Source organism: Hydra vulgaris, chromosome 09 (genome assembly GCF_038396675.1).
Source record: "Hydra vulgaris chromosome 09, alternate assembly HydraT2T_AEP".
In the NCBI taxonomy this organism is placed as follows: Eukaryota; Metazoa; Cnidaria; class Hydrozoa; order Anthoathecata; family Hydridae; genus Hydra; species Hydra vulgaris.
In genome coordinates, this window is record NC_088928.1 from 29,359,918 (window position 1) to 29,373,036 (window position 13,119).

Here is a 13,119-nt window from a genome sequence, read left to right on the forward strand (position 1 = left end):
AAATAATTTTATTTTTAGAAAAAAAATCTTTTAGGCTACTTTTTCACCCTTAAACTATTATTATCTTAGACTTTGTTTTAATTCTTGAAACTGAAGTTTGCCGTGATCTCCGAAGAAGATCGCATTTATTTACCAAACCATGTAGTAAACGCTGATCTCAATAATAACTCAATAATAGTTATTATTGAGATCAGTGGTAGTAAACTAAAATTTAACTTAGTTCATAAAATTCGGCATTTCAAAATTTAGTTTATTAAACAACATTTAATAACAAACATATTTTTGAAGTATACACTCTGCTTTTCGCAATGTTTATATCTTTAGATTATATATGAATGATGATTTAAAGTTGTTTATTTTAACTGTGTGTTTTACAAGTTAAAAAAACTACAATTTATAATGTTTTGGTATTGAATTTTAATACTTTTTGAAAAATATATATTTTACACACATTACATGACAATTTCCTCCTGAGTTTGATTTTTTAATAATTGCATATGTTTAAGTTTATTTGATGTTGTTGATCAGCCTTGCACCCCTTCACCTGCCTTGCACCCTGTTGCACCCTTGACCTGCTTTGCACCCTGTTGACCAGCCTTGCACCCCTTCTTCATCTATTAGGCTGGCGCAGATGTATTTTTAATACATTGTTTCCAGTTTAGGATGTTGAATGCTGGATCTTCTTGACTCAATGCATGGGTTTGCTTGTGTCACTGTTTTTATGACTAGACAACTCATTCTATTATCTCCTTATGAGGGTACAGCTCTAAAACTCAGTTTTATGGTTCTGAGGCCGCCTGGTAGTCAAGTTTCCCGAACTCTGTGGTAGCTCTCAGAGAGACTGATTCCATCAACAGCTGAAAAATATAAAAGTATTAACAGTGCCATGTTGCGCATGAATGGTGTCCCTGTTTGTACTTTTGGTGTGCATTGCGGAGGCCACATTTGGAGCCCTTTGTTACGGCTTAGGGTTTATTAGTAGTAATGAGGAAATTGCTTGGGCTATTAAACGGTGTTCTGAGTACTGCTTATGCTTTGAGTCAAGTTCTTCAATCTAATTTAAAAATGAATAAAGTACCAAAAACTATAAAACACAAAAAACCATCATCATCACCAAGTTCTCTAAACCTATCATTCACTAATATTCGTGGTCTTCGAAGTAACTTTTCTTCTGTTGAGTCTTATCTCTTGCAAAGTTCACCAGACCTACTTGCTCTTTGTGAGACTAATTTGAGTTCGGCTGTCTCATCTTGTGATCTTAGTGTTGATGGTTATCTTCCTCTAATTCGTAAAGACTCCAATAGTCACATGCTTGGCCTGGGCATTTACATTCGTAAGAATTCACCTGTTTGTCGTGAAACTAGGTTTGAATCCACAGACTATTCTTTCATATGCTTTCGTTTAGCACCACTTCACTCTATTGCCTTTCTCTTTGTTCTATATCGCTCTCCTTCATCTCAAGACTGCACTCTTTTTGATGTTATTTCTGATCATATTGACCAAGCCCTCTCTCTTTATCCATCAGCTAATATAGTTGTTGTCGGTGACTTTAATGCTCACCACTCTGAATGGCTTGGCTCTAGTGTCAGTGACTCTGCAGGCATTAAAGCCCACAACTTTTGCCTTTCTCAATCCCTAACTCAAATAGTCAACTTTCCAACTCGCTTTCCTGACAACCCGAATCATTTACCTTCTCTACTCGACTTATGTCTTGTTTCTGATCCTAGTCAGTGCTCAGTTTCTCCACATTCACTCTTAGGTGTTTCAGATCACAGTTTGATCTCTTTAAAATTCTCATTCATATCTCATTCTTTTTCATCACCTGAATACCCCTATTATCGAACCTCTTACAACTACAGTAAAGCTGACTGGGATTCTTTCCGTGATTTTCTTCGTGATGGCCCTTGGGTAGAAATCTTTCAACTTCCTGTCGACAAATGTGCTTCTTACATTACTTCGTGGATTCAGGCTGGCATGGAATCTTTTATTCCCTCTCGACGATTCCAGGTCAAGCCTCACTCTCCTCCATGGTTTTCCTCACACTGTGCTGCTGCGATTGCCAATCGAAACCGTTACTTCCATATTTATCAGCAAAACAATTCTCCAGAAAACAGACGTCTGTTTATCACTGCTAGAAACAACTGTAAAAAGGTTTTGTCTAACGCCAAAACCCGCTATTCTCAGGTCATGAAATCTCGTATCTCATCTCAAAAATTAGGCTCTCGTGACTTCTGGAGAATCTTTAATAATATCAATAATAAGGGCAAATCTATAATTCCACCTCTCTTGTATGGTTCAGACTTTGTCACCTCACCTAAAGACAAAGCCAACTGTTTGCTAAAAACTTTTCATCAAGATCATCTCTTGATTCCACTAATTGCGTTCTACCTGATATTGCCAACAAACAGGTTGATTCATTGCTTGACATTTATATCACTCCAGCATCTGTATCTAAAGTGATCTCCTGCCTAGACTCTTCTACAGCTTGTGGCCCAGACAACATACCTGTTATTGTCTTGCAGAAGTGTTCTCCGGAGCTGTCGTCTATACTCTCAAAACCATTCAGCAAGTGCTTATCAGAGTCTTGTTTTCCAGCCTGCTGGAAAGCCGCATCTATTATCCCTATCTTCAAAAATTCTGGGGAGCGATCTGATTCGTCTAACTACCGTCCCATAAGTCTTCTTCCTATCATAAGCAAGGTTTTTGAATCTTTAATTAATAAACACTTAATTTCTCATCTTGAATCTAATAACTTACTTTCTGACCATCAATATGGATTTCGATCTTCTCGTTCTACAGCTGATTTGCTAACAGTAATAACTGACAGGTTTTATCGTGCATTAGATGAAGGTGGAGAGGTTAAGGCCATCGCTCTTGACATTTCAAAAGCGTTTGATAAAGTTTGGCATGCTGGTCTTCTCCATAAGCTTTATTCTTATGGTGTATCCGGCAACATCTTTAAGATCTTTGAATCCTTCCTTTCCAATTGTAGCATAAAAGTTGTCCTCGATGGACAACACTCTTCTTCTTATTCTGTAACTTCAGGGGTTCCTCAAGGTTCTATCCTTGGCCCTATACTCTTTTTAATTTACATTAACAATCTTCCAGATATTCTCACATCTAAGGTGGCATTGTTTGCTGATGATACTACCCTTTATTCTTGTCGTGATTAGAAACCAACACCCTCTGATTGCCTGGAGGGGGCATTTGAGCTTGAAAAGGATCTCACTTCTGCTACAGCATGGGGCTCACAGTGGCTGGTGAACTTTAATTCAGATAAAACTCAATTTTTTTCAGCCAATCATTATCGCAATAATTTAGATCTTCCTATATTTATGAACGGTGATGTACTCGATGAGTCACCTACTCTTCATCTTCTAGGATTAACTCTTACTTCCAATCTTTCTTGGAAACCATATATCAAATCGGTTGCAAAATTAGCATCTGCTAAGGTTGCATCTCTTTATCGAGCTCGCCACTTTCTTACTCTGGATTCTATTCTCTATCTCTATAAATCTCAAATTCGGCCTTGTATGGAATACTGTTGCCATATCTGGGGCGGATCTTCTAATGATGCCCTTTCTCTTTTAGACAAGGTGCAAAAACACATTGTAAACATAGTTGGACCTGCTCTTGCAGCCAACCTTCAACCATTATCACATCGTCGTAATGTTGCTTCTCTTTCTCTTTTCTACAAATACTATAATGGGCACTGCTCTAAAGAGCTAGCGTCTCTTGTGCCATCTACTAAAATTCATTCTCGTGTTACTCGTCATTCAATTAAGTGTCATCCTTTTTCTGTGACTGTTCCTAAGTGCTCCAAAAACGCTTATTCGTCTAGTTTTTTTCCTCGAACATCAGTTCTTTGGAATTCGCTTCCTTCATCTTGCTTTCCTGATTCATATAATTTGCAATCTTTTAAATCGTCCGTCAATCGTTATCTTGCTCTACAATCTTCATCTTTTCTCTTACAGTAACTTCCAATTTTAATTAGTGGCTGCTTGCAGCCTTGTTGGAAGCGAAGATGTTTAAAAAAAAAAAAAAAAAAAAAAAAAAATTTGTCCTTCTACCCAGCACGAATTTACTTTAATGCTAAACCAGTTGGGAATATAGACACCTACTATGTACTCAATAATCATTTTCAACCTATTTAAAAAGTCACCTGTTAACCCATGTTTTGATACCCAGATTCTGCAAAACCTTAAAGCAGTAGTTAGCCATCTACAATGACAAACAGGACTGATTTCTAGTGATGCAAGTCTGTTAAGCAGAACTCCAGTTTTAATAGATGTCACAATTTGGTACGCATAGCTCTGATCAGTGCTTAGATCTTTGATAATGTCAGGACTAACGTAGATAAGTGGAGAATTTTCACACACTTTTAAAAATTTTGGGTTAATTTCAAGGTTAGTAGCATCATTCAACATCTTACCCAGCGATCCAGACCAATGATTACTGGCTTTAGTAGGACCATCAAGAAACTTAATAAGACTTCTTAACCCTAGTTCCCCAGTGTGCAGATCATATACAATCCATACAAGTTTTTTATTGAGTTTTTTTTCAACTTATTGTATTACTCCTCATGTCCATCCAGTATTTAAATTAGTACTATCACAACCTATGGCTTCCAATGTCAAATGTAAACATCTTCCTTTAAGCCATTCAATTGATTGATCAGCAATTATCTCTGCAGGTTTTTTTAAATCTGACTCTTCAGGAACAAAATGGAATAGATAATGTCCACCAGGTTTACTCCACACAGTATAATGTTCTTCTTTTATTAAACCTGGAAATTTTTTGCCTTCAACATCAAAGAAAATTTTAGTGTCATCTTTTCTACCATCAAAAAAAATACAATTCAAACCATTATTGTTAAGTTCATTTTGGAGTTTTAAGGTCAACTCTTTTCCAATTTTTTCTTGAGCTCGCTTAACTTTGTTGTGCTCAATAATTAAGCAAGTGTTTCCTTTAGTGATAATTTTAGCATCAATAAGGGCAGCAGTTGCTATTTCTGCAGTTTCTCTTAAACCTGTATGATGCCTTAAGCTTGCTAATGCTATATTTTTTATATTCATTGTGTTATATAATACACTTTTTTCTTTTGCTTTTTTCATTTTTGAAATATTAATTTTTATTTTATCATTTGTATTTTCACAGACTTTGTCTGAGTCTCTCTTGGGGGGAAAAAAATCATTTTCTTGATTAAGAATCTCTTGGTCTGTTTTTTATTTTTTTATTTGTGAAACCTGATTTTCTATTGACAATCATTTATTTTTTTTATTTTTGTTTTCGAGTTTCAATATGATCAATGCCAGCTATTTGAAGGATAGCTTTGGTTCCAACTTTTTCTCTTTGATATCTAACAAAGTTCAACTCAAGAAGAGGATTTTTTTTTTCTTTTTTATAAGTACATGCAATGTGAGCTTTTCTGTCACAGTTTTCTTCACAATTATTCTCTAAGCAAAAAAGTATTTTACAATTGCATGTAAACAAATCAAAAGGTTTATCAAGTTTTTCCATAAATCTATTTCTAATTGGTGAGGCTACATTGCAATTACTAACTTTAACAGCCAATCACAAATCTTTTACTTTACGTTTGATTTTTCTTTCAGAATTCATAACTGGATTTATAAATTGAGATTTAGCTTTTTTCCACTGTAACAAAATTCCTGAAATAATATCTTTTACAAGCTGATCTACAGTATAGTTTCTGTAATTTTTTTCACTAATCTCCCTTAAATATAGGCCATACTTGAGAATATCTCAAGAAGTTGGGAGTTCTGATGGAAGAAACTCTGAACTCTTTCCAATTAAATTACTAAGTTGACAAGTTGATTTACTTCTGGTTTTGTTGGTATATGACATTTATATATTATTTTTTTTTTAAAAAGGTTCAAAAAATTGTTTATGCTCTAAAAATACTTTTCTTTATCTACAAATAAAAAAATAAGACGTTTTACTAATACAGTAATACTTTTTAAAAACATTGAGCCATCTTTCTGTAAAATAAATTAATTTTATTTATATAAACTTTTGTTATATAAATAAATATATACATAAACAATTTTTCGAAATAAAAGTTAATATATATAAATATATATATATATATACATACATACATACATACATACATACATACATACATACATACATACATACATACATACATACATACATACATACATACATACATACATACATACATACATACATACATACATACATACATACATACATATATACACACGCACACACACACTCACACACACACACACACACACACACACACACACACACACACACACAAGTTTTTGAAAGGTATTAAAATTTAATAACAAACAAAAAATCTACAATTTATAATGCTTTATAAATAAAATGTAAGACACACAGTTCATCATTCTTACACAATCCAAAAATAACGGAAACATTGCGAAAAGGAGAGTGTGTATTTAAAACATAATTGTTGTTTACACGTTGTTTGTTAAACTAAATTTTGAAATGCACGATTTTGCGAACAAAGTTAAATCTTTACTTCATAGTTTGGTAAATAAATGCGATCTTCTTCGGAGATTACGGCAAACTTCAGTTTCAAGAATAAAAACCAAGTCCATTAAAATTATAGTTTAAGGGTGAAAAAAAGTAGCTTTAAAGATTTTCTTTTCCAAACAAAAATTATTTTCATGTTTTGCATACTGATTTACAAAAAAAAAATACTAGCCATCATCAAATTTAAAAAAGTGAAAATCGACACACCCTAATGTTTAATCAAAAAACGCAGCAAACCAAAACATCTCTCTTTAAAGACAAACAGTAGTCAGCCATCATATTAATGTTTCATTTCCTTGGTAGCTTTCTCCAAGGTTTTAATATCTTGATGAAAGCGCTCACTTTGTTTATCTGATAAAACACCAAGATTTTCTGGAAAGTAGTGAAAGTGGCTGCGAAGGATGTGAACTTTTACGCTCATGTTGCACACAAGTTTCCTATAACTGATAAGCAGTTTCTCAATTGGATACAACACCAGCAAAGAAATTACACGTGTCGAACTTCCACAATGTCGAACATCAAGTTTTGTTTTTGTTACAAAACTATGATCCATAAGCAGCTTTCCAATTTGGGGGCTATTAAATATTCCACTTATGGTTGCTGCAATCTTAATATTCAGGTACTTGAAACAGTCTCGATCTTGATCTAACACCTTCACAAATTGTTTCATTAATCTAAGCTTTATATGCAGAGATGAAAAAAAAAGGGGTTCTGATAAAGGGTTTCTGGGGTTCTACTAAAGGTTTTTGAGAATATCGACTACAAATTCATTCCTCTGGGGCCAGTCATTTTGGATTAAATAGCTGGCTCTACTATCCCACAAACAAAGGAAGCATAAAAATTTCCATCTTGTAGGCCAAGCAGTAGGCGAACTACTTTGATATCTCAACAGATGATCTAATTATGCTCATTGTAGTTGATCTTCTGCAATATTTACTTTATGCTATCTTTATGGTAACTCTTCTTCAGAACTACTGATTATCTAATTGGAATGCAACTTACTTGTTGCCATTATGAATCAGGACACACTTTAAACTTCTTTTAGAGCTGTCAAAAAAGAGTCTGGGTTATAAGTATATCTCATTTTCTAAATTAGAGAACAAAGTGTGACCACAGAATACAAAATCTTCTTATTGTTGAAACAGTTGTAGTAATTCTTTCGATATCTTTAAAACAAAAAGGTGTTCGTTGAGTTTTTAGGTTTTATGGGCTTTCTCAAAGGAATAAGTTATATTGTTGCTTAAGGTTTTTTCGTAGTTTTCTGTTGTTTGTTGCTAAATTAACAACAGAAAACTAGGGGCTTTCTTAAAGGAATAAGTTATATTGTCGCTTAAGGTTTTTTTGTAGTTTTCTGTTGTTTGTTGGTAAATGAACAACAGAAAACTACGAAAAATCTAAGCTGACAGTATTATTGAATGTTATGAGAAAGCCCATAAAAATTTGAAAAATGTAATTATTTTAGAAGCCCAAAGCAATGCTAAAAAAAATCTCTTGAAAACAAAATTTAACCAACTACCCCTACCTAAGCTTTAGTAAAACTTAAAGATCACAAACCAAATTATAAAAACAAACTTCCTTGTATGTTATTGGTTCCCTCAAAAAGTGAGATTAGACATGTAAGCAAAACTAAATTGGACAAAATTAATAATAATCTTAGAAATAATTTAAATTTAAAACATTGGAAAAATACCACTGATGTTACAAATTGGTTCTCCATAATCGAAAATAAAAGAGATTTTACAATTATTCAATTTGACAATAACAATTTTTAACTCTCAGATATTATAGATAATACGATTGAATTTGCAAAAATCCACACAGTTATTCCAGAAGAGACAATTCGTATAATACACATTGCAGAAAAACCTTAGCTGGTGGCAAGTTAAAAATGCGACACAGTTTAGCAAACAAAAATAATCTCGTATTAAATTAATTATGTTAATGTCAACTTCCTATTTTGTAGCAAATTTCATGCAGATCATTTATCTGTATTTGCTTTAGAAATAATTTCAAAAATGAAATCAAAGTGCGAATACGAGATGCAAAGAAAACGTGTGTAAGAGTTTTACCTAACCATTTTATCTAAATTAGAGGGAAAACTATACATCATTAAGCACTTTGTAGCTGAGAAAATACCAAGAACTATCTACTGGATTATCGACTACGCTGAAAACGAATCAGCCAACAAAAAGCCAAGAGTAGAGGCAAAAAACCCGCTAATCATGACCAAAACCAACGTAAAGTGACAAAGAAAACACATTTTCTTCAACAAATTTTCAACAAGAGCGAACGCACTTTTACCACGTGGTGTAAAAAAAAAAAAAAATTCTTATTTATTAAAAATAAAGACTTCTTGAGATTTTTCAAAAATTCTTGAGAAAAACTTAAAAATCGAATAATATGGCTGTAACACTTCCAGAAATAAAGAAACTTTTAAAAGAAATATTCAAAGAATTTAAAAAGGAAACCGAAGAAATGTTTTAAAAGCAAGAAGTTCTCGATATTATTAGCGCTAACTCGATATTATTAGCGCAGTTCTCGATATTATTAGCGCTAACATCAAAATAATAAACGACTAAATTAAAAAAGTAGAGAAAAATATTGATGAAAATGCAAATAATATTAATAAATTAACAAAAGAATTAGAAGATAGAAAGGTGAGGGACATCCATAAAGTACGCATGCAGAAAAACCACGGATGTAGGACACCCTCCTGCCTTGTATGAACCTACCTGTACGGAGACGCCCCTCCCCTTCCTCTCCGCGTACGTATTCATTATTTTTTTCATAACTTTTTTTTCATAACATTATTTAATAAGGTGAAAAAAAAGAAATCGAGCAATAATCGTTTCGAACAAAATTTTTTATTTTTCGCAACGTAATTCAATTGGTAGCGAGATGAGAAGCAAAAAGACGTCAAATAAGAGCAAACTTTTTTTGAATTCTTTCCTTCCTTTTCTTTTGAATTTTTTTGAATTCTTTTCTTTATAAATATAAATAAATTAAAAACAAAAATTGACTAAAGTCAGAAAAAAAATACAATATTGATTTGTTACGCACGTGAAATTCAATATTTAAAAAAAAAAAAAAAATAAGATCAAATTAACGAAAGACAGCCAAACCAAGTACGTATCAAGTAAGTATGTTAAAGAGTGGTCTTTAACACCCCCTCCCGCTTGTACGCATTTGTACGCTTTTGGAAAACCCTTCCTTCCCCCACAGGCCCGTAGCAACCGGAGGGGGAGGGAGAGAGAATTAATGGAGTTTACGAAAAAGAATCATGGGGGATACCGAAAAAAGTCCAAACATTCTTGTCCAAAAAACTGTCGAAATTGAGAGAGCTCACCGCATTAGACGAAAAAACGATGGACGACCGAGGACGATAATACTAAATCTTCATAATATAAAGACAAATTAAGAATATCGAAGGAATCGTATCGACTCAAAGGCACGAATACGTTCGTTAATGAAGACTTTTCTCGAGAAACTATTCGAAAAAAATTGTTTGCTGAAGTAAAAGAAAGGCAATTGAATGGTGAAAGTTTTTAATATAAAAAATTTTGTCATGACAAAATTTCTTATGTTAAAATTTCTTATAAAAGCTATATTAACGAATAATTTTATGGTAGGCACTTCACATGATTTTAATATCTTTATTATCTTTAGCTATAATTATTACCAAAATATGTGAAAAATATAGACGATTTCAAAATGAGTTCATTTTTTAAATTTGGATAATTGGTTCCCGAGTTATGACGATTTATGTACTGCGCAATAATGCCTGTTTCGGGTCGAAATTTGAGAAGTTTTTCTTAAGGTGGCACACAACTGAAAACAAGTTTTTTTGTAAATAATCAAAATTTTGATTTTTTTTTTTTAATGACAATTATTTTATATTAAAATAAAATAAAAAACAGATAATTTTTTTTTTTAATTAATTTTATTATCCATAATGGCCAAAAATGGGTTGTAAAACATGTGTTTTTAGTAAATCTTCAAAACCTAATAACTTAATTTTGCCTCAACTACTGAAACTAAAATTTTGAACATAGCTTCCTAATCATATTTCACCCTGTTTGACCGTGGGAATTTTTATAATTTAAATTATTTCATGAAATATTGCATTTCTAACAAAATCACCTAATATATATATGAAATATCAATAAATTCAGCACTATAAACATCAATATTTCACTTTCTATAACTTTTTATGAAAATTCTGAGGGTTAAATGAAGTATTATATTATGATAAACAAATCCTGAAAATTGTATTATGTAATTCTGTTTTGTTAATGAGAAAATGTGTTTCAAAGTTTAAAAAAATACATATTGAGAAAAAAGCAAAAATAAGAAAAAAATATATAACAACATAAAAATTATCAAAATCCACCAGAGATGTAACTATCAGTTGTTTCTTTTATTTGCTGATCGTCTATGAAACCTTTTTTAACTGCTCTTATTTTTTTTCTCTGCATTTTACTTTTATCCGTTGACTTTGACTTCATATGTCGAATTCTGGTTTTGTCAACTTTACTTGACGAAGCTAATGTAACAATTCCACTCAAGCCAAAGTATTTTAAAACTTCTAATACACCATTAGCACCATCATTATAATGCAGCACTGCTGAGTATGTTCCCATTTCAATTGTAGACTTACTAACAAATGTGTGCTTTGGTACGCGAGACCATATAATAGAATTTAATGCTTCATTGGCATTTTGCGTCGTTCCATGCAAACATTTAATTAGAAGATCATCAGCCTGAAGATCCTTGATGATTGGTAAAATAAGATTCTTAATCCAGATAGGTATACATGATTTTGATTTGTAATTTGTATTATTTAGAGCCCAATATTTGCACCAACTTGCCAATCCTCTTGGGCAAAACTGATGTTGCATTTGCTGGTTTTCAAAGTTGGTAAAATGAAATAAAATAGCATAAACTGCCTTTTTCATAGCATACAAGTTGTTGACATTTTGACGAATGGCCATGCCATAATAGTTTTGCATAGAATTTATACATTTTTCTGTTAGGTTACCTCTACCTGATAAAGGTGTTTTAGTGCCTTTGTGTGCTTTGACTAAATTTCTAAGTCGTGTACCCAATCTTTTTTGCACATGACCTACACATTCAAGTTTTATTGGAGTGATGTCAAAATCCTGGTAAGGGTTTGAGTTTTTGACATCTTTGAATGAAGAAGTGTCTCCATCACCTAGAAACTCTTTATAAATTAGATTATTTTTTTTAACCGAGCGATTAAAAATTGTTACTGCTCCTGCAGACTCCATACTTCCAGACGAAGATTTGTGATTTATTTCACATTGATGATCAATTATCCAACACTGATATTCTGGAGTTCCTTTTTTACTGTTCCACATTTTACAGCCCATGCAATACTTAGACAAAACTTCAATATCAATGCATTTATCCCCAGAAATCGCAGTAACTACACCGTGCAATGAATTGTGACCGCGTTTCTGCCATGTACCATCAATTGAAACTCTTACACATGGTATATCCTGAGCAATGTCAACTTTTTTAGAGTCCTTAGTCGCTAATAACATACTTTTCTCTGAAGCACTTTTATAAGCTACCATAATAGTTTTGTTTAATTTTTGAAATCCATTTTCAGATATACATTTTAAGTTCATGCAAGATGAAAATGTTTTTATAGCTCCATAACCACAGCCTACTTCTCGAAAAGCTATTATTGCACGAATATTAACATCATATGGTGAGTTAGCTGTTACTGCATCAAATTTAGCATTTATTGATTTGTTTGATGAATTAAATCTTTTAACATAATCACAGTGTTCACATTTTAATTGAAACAAATGTGCAAATCCTTTTCTACTGGAATCAACATCTGTTAAAAGTAATGGCTGAAAGCAGTTGTTGCATGCAGTTTTAGCTATAAGTTCTTTAAGAATTGAAAAATTAATAAAAACAAAATAGTTATCTTTTCCAGAATCAAATGTATTCGAGTAGTTGGGTTTGATTTTCCTTTCACTAGAACAGCTACTTGCTGCTTGAGTTGTGGACGATGTCATCGTCGATGATAAGATGTAAGAAGAAGATGATTTTTTATTTCCAACAACACCATTCCATTTTCGTTTTATCCTTCTTGATAAATTTTGTTTAGTTTTATTTCCTTGTTTATTCATTTAAAAACAACTTTATTCCAACTAAATTGAAATCAATTTTTAAATTATTTGGTATAAAATGAGAGAAAAGTTACAGTATAAAAGACTAACATTAACAGATTAAAAACACTCTTGTTCGTAAATAAAATTTTGAATTATGACTTTTAAAACTGAAAACTAACAAGAGTCTGCGTATAACAAATTAAAACCAAGTTTGTGATGGTGTTTTACTGTTTTGAATTCAGAAAAACTCCTATGACTGATGGTTGCTAAGGCGTTGTTAGGGAATTTATTTTCAAGTGTCATCTACTAAAATGATATTAAATCAACTTTTATATCATTTTTGAGACTAATTTTTTTTTTATATGTTCAAGGAATGGTTATAGAATCAAAATACCCAAAAATCTAAAAATTGATTTTTTTCAAAAAA